Raw genomic sequence first — 8,720 nt, forward strand, 5'->3', positions numbered from 1 at the left:
TTTCTCTTTCACAATGGGGAATGGTCATGCCACAATCCCCTTTCCTTCATTTTAGCATCCCATCAGGATTGTAGGCACACATGCACACATGCCCAGTGTGTTTTTCAAGCTACCAGAGCTGGAACTCGAACCATGGTTGGCCTTATGGGATCTGGTTCCCAGTGCACTGTTTACCATTGTACAAGGCTGGCTCAAGAGAGAATCTTGAAAGCAGTGTGAGATACAACGTATCCTTAGTGAGATTATCAGCAGCTTTCTCACAAAACATTTTGAAGGTCAGAGGCAGTAGACCAATATGTTCAAAATATTTTTTGTCAAATAGGAATCTTTCATCCACCAAAACTATCCTTCAAAAGTGAGGGTGAACAAGACAGTCTCAAATAAACAAAGCTGAAGGAATTCATTACCATTAGACCTATCCTGCAATCAACGCTCATGAGTGTCCTATAAAGTAAAATATAGGACACCAGACCATAACTTGAAGCCATATGAAAAATAAAGGTCTCAATTCAGGTAAATGCATGGGCAATTATCAAAGCCCATAGTATTGTGACAATAGTTTATAACTCTACTTTTCTTGTCTACTTGATATTTTTAAAGATTTACTTAATTTTATGTATTATTATTATTTTTAAAATGTGCTGCAGGGCACACATGCTTACCAGAGAGATAGAAAGAGAGAGAGTGAGAGAGAGAGAAATGAGAAAGCAAGCCGCCAGGTCCTGGAATCGAACCATATTTGGCCATGTGGGAATCCAGCACCCCAACCACTATGCCATCTACTGGTCCTGTCTATTTGATTTTTTTTTTTTTTTTTGAGAGGTTTTTGCCTTAGGGTGCTTGTGCTCACTGGAGAGAGGGACGGGGAAGGTGAAGAGGGTGGTGACCACACTGCAATCCCTTCTCCTCATTCTCCTCCTGGGATCTTGGGCACGCATACACATGCGCTTGGCGTGATTTTCAAACCACTGGGTCCGCAACTCGAATTGCAGTCTGCCATGTGGGAGTTCAGCAACATAACTGCTATGCCATCTGCTGGTCCCAGTCTACCTGATGTTTTTAAAAGAAGTTTATTTATTTCTTGAGAGACAGAAAGAGAGAGAGAAAGAAAGAGAGATATATCCACCCTCAGTTTCTTTCAGTCCAGAACACAGGCACCCAGGTACAGTTGGTGTGCTCAGGAGGTCCCAGGATATTTACTTGGGATCCTTCTCTCACCTGGCCAGTTGTGTCACCTCTGTGCTACTTCTTGTCCCACCTTCTTTGTGATTTAAGAGACTAATTAAAAAAAATATTAGTCTAAGAGCTATTGAAGTTAAGCTGTTATAAATTCAAATTAGAGTGTTATAACTCTAGGCTGTTGCATGTGATTCCCGTGGCAGCCACAAGGAAGATAGCTGTAACCGTGGAATACATACCCAAACAAAACAAGAACGGAACTTAAACATTTACTACAGAAAATCAACTAAACATCAAAGAAGATAGTAATGCAGGAACTGAGGAACACTACACCTGTAAGGCATCTAGAAAACAAATACAAAAACGACAGAGTTAAGTCTTTCCTCATTGGTAATTACCTTAAATGTAAATAAGAGAGATTGATAGAATGAATGAAAAAACATGATCCAACTATGGTCATGCCTCGCTTAATGAGGGGGATATGTTCTGAAAAACACATCGTTAAGCAATTTGATCACTGTGTGAACATTGTAAAGTGTGCTTACACAAATCTAGATAGTATAGCCTACTACATGGCTAGGCCACATCGTATGGCCTATCATCATTTTATGGGACTATTGCAGTCTGTCATCGACTGAAACATTGTTATGGGGCACCCAACTGTATATGATGTCTACAACAGATTCACTTTAGATTCAAAGCCACCAATTGATTGAAAGTGAAAGGACAGAAAAAGATACTCCATGCAAATAGTAAACAAAGGAGAAAAGAGGTGGCTATACTAATATTACAGAAAAAAAACCTTTAAATCATAAAAGGTTATAAGAACCACAGAAGGGCATTATAAATTAATAAAATGTTTAGGCCCAGCCTGGTGGTCCAGCTGGTAGCAGAATGAATCACAGTGCTGGAAGCCACATGACTGCCTCTGGTTTCAGATGCCCAGGTCTGTCTGAAAACACCCTGGGAGCACATGAGCATATCCAAGATCCTGGCAGGAACTGTGGTGTGGCAAGGGTGCTTTTCTCTTTCTCTCTTTAGTGCACATGCATGTGCTGTCATGCATGTAAATAAACTTAAATAACATGTTTCATACAGTGAAAAGATAAAACAAGTGTGAACATTTATGTACCTAACAAGAGACCATCAAAATATACAAAGCTTTGGGAACCAGCAGTTAGCGTAATGGCTATGTCGCTGGATTCCCACGTAGTCGACCGCGGTTCGTGTCCCGGACCCGGTGGCTTAAAACTCACGCCGGGCGCGTGTGCGTGCGTGCCCAAGATCCCGAGAGGAGAATGGAGGAGAAGGGATTGCGGCGTGACCATCCCCCCTGGGGGGTGATTTCTCGCTTTCTGTCTCTATGTCTCTCTCTGTCTGTCTGGCAAGTGCAGGTTAGCAAAGCCTCCTTAACTGTGACACCAAAAGTATGAACCCCGAAAGATAAAATGGAAAAAGAAAACTTTATTAAAATGAAAAATTTTTGCTTCATAAAAGATACTCTGTTCAGAAAATGTAAAGAGGGACCAGGTGGTGGCACAATGGTAATGCAACTGCACTCTGATGGGAAAGGTCCTGAATTCGTATCTTGGAGCTTCCCTGAGCATACTGGGTGAAAGCATGCCTGTGATCTGGGCTAGCTGATACTTGGGGTGGACTGAGGTATGAGGACCCTGTTGAGGGTACCTGTTTCTTTGTCTCTTTGTCTCTATCTCTCTGTTTTATGGAAGACATAAATAATACTTTAAAAAAAGAGATAGATATAGACTTGAGAAAATATTTGCAAATCACATATCTGACAAAGGAATTGTATCCATTATATATAAAGAACTCTCAAAACTCAACCGTAAGAAAATAAATGACCCAACTAAAAAATAAGCAAAAGATTAACTAGTCCCCTCATCAAAGAGGATATACAGATGGCCTATAAGCACATGAAAAGATGTTCAACATCATTAGCCATTAGAATTGCAAATTCAAACCACAATGAGATACTACTACACACTTACTATATTAGAATGATTAAAGTTTGAAAATAGTAACAATTTCCAGTGCTGGTGAAGATGTGGAGCAACTGGAAACTCTTATACATTGCTGTTGGAAAGGCAAAATGGTGTAGCCACTCTGGAAAGTGGGTTGGCAGTTTTTAAATTTCAACATACACTTATCAGGGAACCAGCAGTTAGTGTAATGGCTATGTCGCTGGACTTGCACGTAGTCGACCGCGGTTCGTGTCCTGGACCCGGTGGCTTAAAACTCACGCCGGGCGCATGTGTGTACGTGCCCAAGATCCCGAGAGGAGAAGGGATTGCGGCTTGGCCATTCCCCCTGGGGGGTGATTTCTCGCTTTCTGTCTCTATGTCTCTGTCTGTCTGGCGAGCGCACGTGCCTTATAGCGAAAATCTCTCCAAACACACACACACACACACACACACACACACACACACACACACACACACAAAATACACTTACCATATGATCCAACAATCCCACTCCTAGTTATTCACAACAGAGGAATAAAAACTTACGTCCACACAAAAACCTGTAGATGAATGTCTATTGCAGCTCTCGTCATAACGGCTACAAACTGGAAGTAATCCCACGTCCCTCAACAGGTGAGTGAATAAACAACGAACTGTATACTCACGCAGTGAAATACTTTTCATCAATAACGAAGAGTGGGCCGCTATATGACACCACATGGATATCTCAAAGGCATTATGCTGTGTGAAATCATAAATAATGTATGGTTCCATTTATATGACATTCTGGAAAAGACAAATTATAGTGGGAGAGAACAGATCGGTGGTTGACAGGGATTAGGCCTGGGGGGATATGATAATAAAGGATGGTTTGAGGGAGTATTTTGGGGGTGATGGAACTGTTGTTTCCGGATTCTAGTGGTAGTTACATGTATCTATTCATATCTTAAAATTCATAGACCCATACACCAAAGAAAGGTCAATTTTACTGTACTTTAAAACATTAAAAGGAACACGCAGATGACATCATGGTTATGTCACTGGACTCCCACATAGTTGACCATGGTTCGTTCCTGGACCTGGCGGCTTAAAACTCATGCTGGGCCCGTGTGTGTGTGTGTGTGTGTGTGTGTGTGTGTGTGTGTGTGTGTGTGCCCGAAATCCCAAGAGGAAAATGGAGAACGGCCATATCCCCCGGGGAGTAATTTCTCGCTTTTTGCCTCTCTGTTTCTCTGGCAAGCACATGTACCCTATAACAAATATCTCTCTTTTAAAAAAGTTGTTTTTTTTAAAAAAGCTACAGGAATGAATGTATATTCACATACTAAAATAACTGAAGGCAAATCAACATTACATGAGAACATAAGGGAAGGGCAGATATCTTGGTGAGGGAGGTGGACATAGCGTAATGGCTATGTCGCTGGACTCCCACGTAGTCGATCGTGGTTCGAGTCCCGGACCTGGTGGCTTAAACTCACGCCGGGCGCATGTGAGTGCATGCCCAAGATCCTGAGAGGAGAATAGAGGAGAAAGGATTGTGGCGTGGCCATCCCCCCTGGGGGGTGATTTCTTGTTTTCTGTCTCTCTGTCTTTCTCTGTCTGTCTGGCAAGCGCATGCGCCCTACAGCAAAAAAACTCTACAAAAAAAAAAAAAAAGAATGCTTTCCCTCAGGGCCAGCAGGTGATGTGGTGGTTGAGGCACTGGACTCTCACGTGGCCAACCATGGTTCGAGTCCTGGACTTGGTGCCCTGTTTCTTACTGTCCTTCTCTCTCTCTCTGTCAGATTAAAACAAATAATGATGATGAATAAAATGAAATAAAAAATTCTAAAAAAAATGTTTTCCCTGAGGAGTGAGGGTGGAGCTAGGTTCAAAAGAATGATTTAGAATTTACTTGGACCAAATGGAAATGGACTCATTCAGAATGGTTTGCATATGCAAAGACCCTGGGGCAGGAGGAAGGTTCACTTTCATCTAAAATTGACTAGATCACAGGGGGAGTCCCCTGGGGGTGAGGTGGGGGGAATGGGAGAAGTAGAGATGGAAAGTGGAAGTCAAGGCTGGAGGGGTTAGCAGGTGGTGTGGTGGTTAAAGGTGCTGGGCTCCCACATGGCCGAGTGAGGTTGGGGTTCTGGACCTGGCAGCTTGCTTTCTCACTTTCTCTCTCCCTTGCTCTGTCCCTCTCTGGTCAAATTAAAATAAATAAATAAAGAAGTTAAATAAAATAATACTTAAAAAAAAAAAAAGAAAGAAAGAAAGAAAGAAAGTCAAGGCTGGAATAGTCGGATTATGCTACACAAGGCGTTTGCTCCAGGCTGGTCCATGCAAGAGTGTAGAGGGGTGTGGCTGTGGGCTAGCCTGGGAATTTAACTGACAGTAGAACATCTCTGCAGGGAAAATGTTAAACAATTGACCTAAGAATGAGAGTTGAGATGTCTCACTTCAAACAGAGAGCAAGGCCTGACCAGACCCGCTCCAGGACCATATTAGGCCTGGGCTTAGATTCTCATAGTCCTAGCAGGAGGCAGCATGCTTCCTGAGGGTAATCCAAAGGTTCCAGATGGGCGTTCACAGTAGACCCTAAACTGCCCTCTGCCTGGTTCAAGCAGATACTGACAGCTGACCAGTGCCCACTAAGTGCTCCATGGGGCATTAGGACTTCAGGAGATAGAAGAGTTTGGCTTTTAGTGACTAGCCACGGGACCCCAGTGAACTTGACTTTCAGAAATACTTGTGACAGGGTTGGCCCCATAGTCTAGTAGTTAAGGGAGCTAGATCCCACATGCTGACTGTGGTTTAAGTCTCAGACCTGGAAGACTGAAAAATACACTGGGGTGTGTACATAGAGGGAAAAATGCAGGAGGAGGGATTCTGTGGTGTGACTATACCCCATGGAGGGCCTCCCCCCCTCAACCCTATGAAAACATGTGCCTTCTGTCAATTATAAAAAAAAAAAAAGAGGGGCCGACAGGCAGCATGGTGGTTGAGGGGCTGGACTCCCACATGGCCAATTGCAGTTTGAGTCTCACACCTAGAGACTTGCTTTCTCACTTTCCCTGGCTCTTTCTTTTCTTTTTTGGGGGAGAGGTTTTTGCTATAGGGCATGTGTGCTCACCAGAAAGACAGAGAGAGAGACAGACAGAAAGTGAGAAATCACCCCCCAGGGGCAATGGCCACACTGCAATCCCCTCTCCTCCATTCTCCTCTTGGGATTGTGGGTATGCATGCACAAGTGCCTGACGTGAGTTCAAGCCATCAGGTCCAGGACTCGAACTGTGGTTGACTACATGGGAGTCTAGCGACATAGCCATTACGCCAACTGGTCCCCTCTCTCTCTCTTTCTGGTGAGTGCACGTGCCCTATAGCAAAAATTAGAAATAAATAAATAAAATTTTAAAAATAAATAAATAATTCTTGGGGCTGGCAGGTGGTGTGGTGGTTCATGGTGTTAGACCACGGTTTGAGTCCTGGACCCGGTAGTTTGTTTTCTCACTTTTCTTCTCTCTCTCTCATTCTGTTCTTCTCTGGTTAAATTAAAATAAATAAAGTTCAATAAAATGATTATTTAAAAAAATTAAACAATTCTTGGGACCAGCAATTGCTGTAATGGCTATGCTGCTAGACTCCCATGTAGTCAACTGTGGTTCGGGTCCCAGACCTGGTGGCTTAAGCTCATGCCGGGTGTGTGTACATGTGTGCTCAAGATCCTGAGAGGAGAATGGAAGAGAAGGGATTGCAGCGTGGCCATCCCACCTGCGGGGTGATTTCTCGCTTTCTGTTTCTGTCTCTCTCTGTCTTTCTGGCAAGCGTATATGCCCTATAGCAAAAACCTCTCAAAACAATCCCTAAAAAAGAAAAAAGTAGGATCAGCAGGTGGTGTAATGGCTATGTCACTGGATTCCCATGTAGCCGACCGCCGTTTGAGTCTCAGACCCGGTGGCTTAAACTCACGCCAGGTGCTTGTGCATGTGTGCCCAAGATCCCTTGAGGAGAATGGAGGAGAAGGGATTATGGTGTGACCATCCTCCCCCGGGGGGGTGGTGGTGGTGATTTCTCGCTTTCTGTCTCTCTGTCTTTCTGCTGAGTGCATACACCTTATAGCAAAAACTTCTCCAAAAAGAAAAAAAAATAAAGAAAGAGAGAAAGAAAGAAAAAAAGGAATAGTTATGATAATCAGAATTTTTTCAGTTGGTAGCTGGTCCCCTGGGCTACCTTGCTCTCCTCAAGGCTCCAGGCCATGTCCCCTCTCCCTTTCCAGACCTCAGGGCCTGCCTTGTCCAGGGCTGTGGGTGGGGGCCAGAGAGAGATGCAGATCAAACATGCAAGCTGTTAGTTGACCATTTCATGGAAGTGTATACCAAATCATCCTTTTGCAAGATGAATACCCTCAGGATCTTGTTTTGTGGCATAATAAGGGGGCCCGAGAATGGCTTAGTTTACAAAGAATAGCTGGGCAAACAGGGTTTTAGCTAGGCATGACAGTAGCACTCCACTGGCCAGGTACAATTATCCCTATTTCAGAGATAAAGAAACTAAGACTTCCACCAGGGTCTTGAAAAGTCACACAGCTATAAAATGGCAGAGACATTCTTAAGGTCAACCTCCTGAGCGACAGATTTCCAACCTTAGTGTTTGAGTCACCAGCAGGAAATGTAGGAAAAACGCAGATTCCAGGTCCGACCCTAGGGCAGCTGATTCACTAGGCCTGGGGCCACCCCGAGGACTCTGCATTCCAGCAACTCTACAAAGCAACTCCAACCAGGGACCCCGCTCAGGGACCTCCCCCCCTCTCTCACCCAGAGACCTTGAGGCAAGTCTCAAGTCTCAGGAAGAAGAGGCTGAGAGAAAGGCAAAGCCTAATCCGAAGAATTTGGGAGATTTTGCAAATGACCTGAAGCCTGGGGGGAAGTGCGACACCGTAGGGTTCTGGGGAGGAGCTGACTAGGCCGAGCCTTCTGGGGGTTCTGGGCCCAGCGCCGCACACCTCAGCTCACCTGCCGCCCAGGTGTGCCCAGGGTGCAGATTGGCCAGCGGACACGTCTGCTGCGCTTCCTTCATTCCAAGGACTTTCACTTTTCCTCTTTCACAAAACCTAACCCTCCACCCCCTAAGCCAAAATACCTGGCCCGCCCCTCTCCACGAGGGGGACTCGCTCCTAGCGAAAAGGGAGGACCTGGCCCCCGCCTCCCGGTCGGGAGCTGCAGGGCAGGTGAAGGGGCAGCAGGGCGCAGGAAGGAGCGGGGACGCGGGGCGGGCAGCAAAGCTGGGGAGGCGCGCAGGACAACGCACGCCTCGGGCCCGCCTCCCTGCCGGGTCGGGGCTGGAGGCCGTTCCGCCACCACCTGGCACCTGCTGAGCCCGTCGGGGCGGGTGCTGGCAGGCCCGGGCCCTCGGACCCTCGCCCCACCCCAACCAACCGCGGCGCGGACTGCGGGTCAGCAAAGGGTTAAGGAGCTCGCTCCTCCTCTCGGCTCCCTCACCCTTGGAAAGTCCCCGAAATGACGTTTCAACCCGACAATTAAAAAAAGAGTTTAATTATAGAGAATGGCTTTGGGAGCT

General features: G+C 45.6%; 1 long non-coding RNA gene across 1 annotated transcript in view; it reads right to left on the reverse strand.

Moving 5' to 3' along the window:
* Window positions 1-8,374, reverse strand: part of LOC114009720 (uncharacterized) — a 24,655-nt gene extending 16,281 nt beyond the window's left edge. Inside the window, exons 1-2 of the long non-coding RNA XR_003551105.1 lie at window positions 8,283-8,374; window positions 3,827-3,947 (exon numbers count right to left, since the gene is read on the reverse strand). This is a non-coding gene — a long non-coding RNA (uncharacterized LOC114009720). The remainder of the gene's footprint in view (window positions 1-3,826; window positions 3,948-8,282) is intronic.
* Between the last annotated feature and the right edge of the window lie 346 nt (window positions 8,375-8,720).

The sequence above is a fragment of the Tupaia chinensis genome, unplaced genomic scaffold, assembly GCF_000334495.1.
Source record: "Tupaia chinensis unplaced genomic scaffold, TupChi_1.0 Scaffold000609_1, whole genome shotgun sequence".
NCBI classification, from domain to species: Eukaryota; Metazoa; Chordata; class Mammalia; order Scandentia; family Tupaiidae; genus Tupaia; species Tupaia belangeri.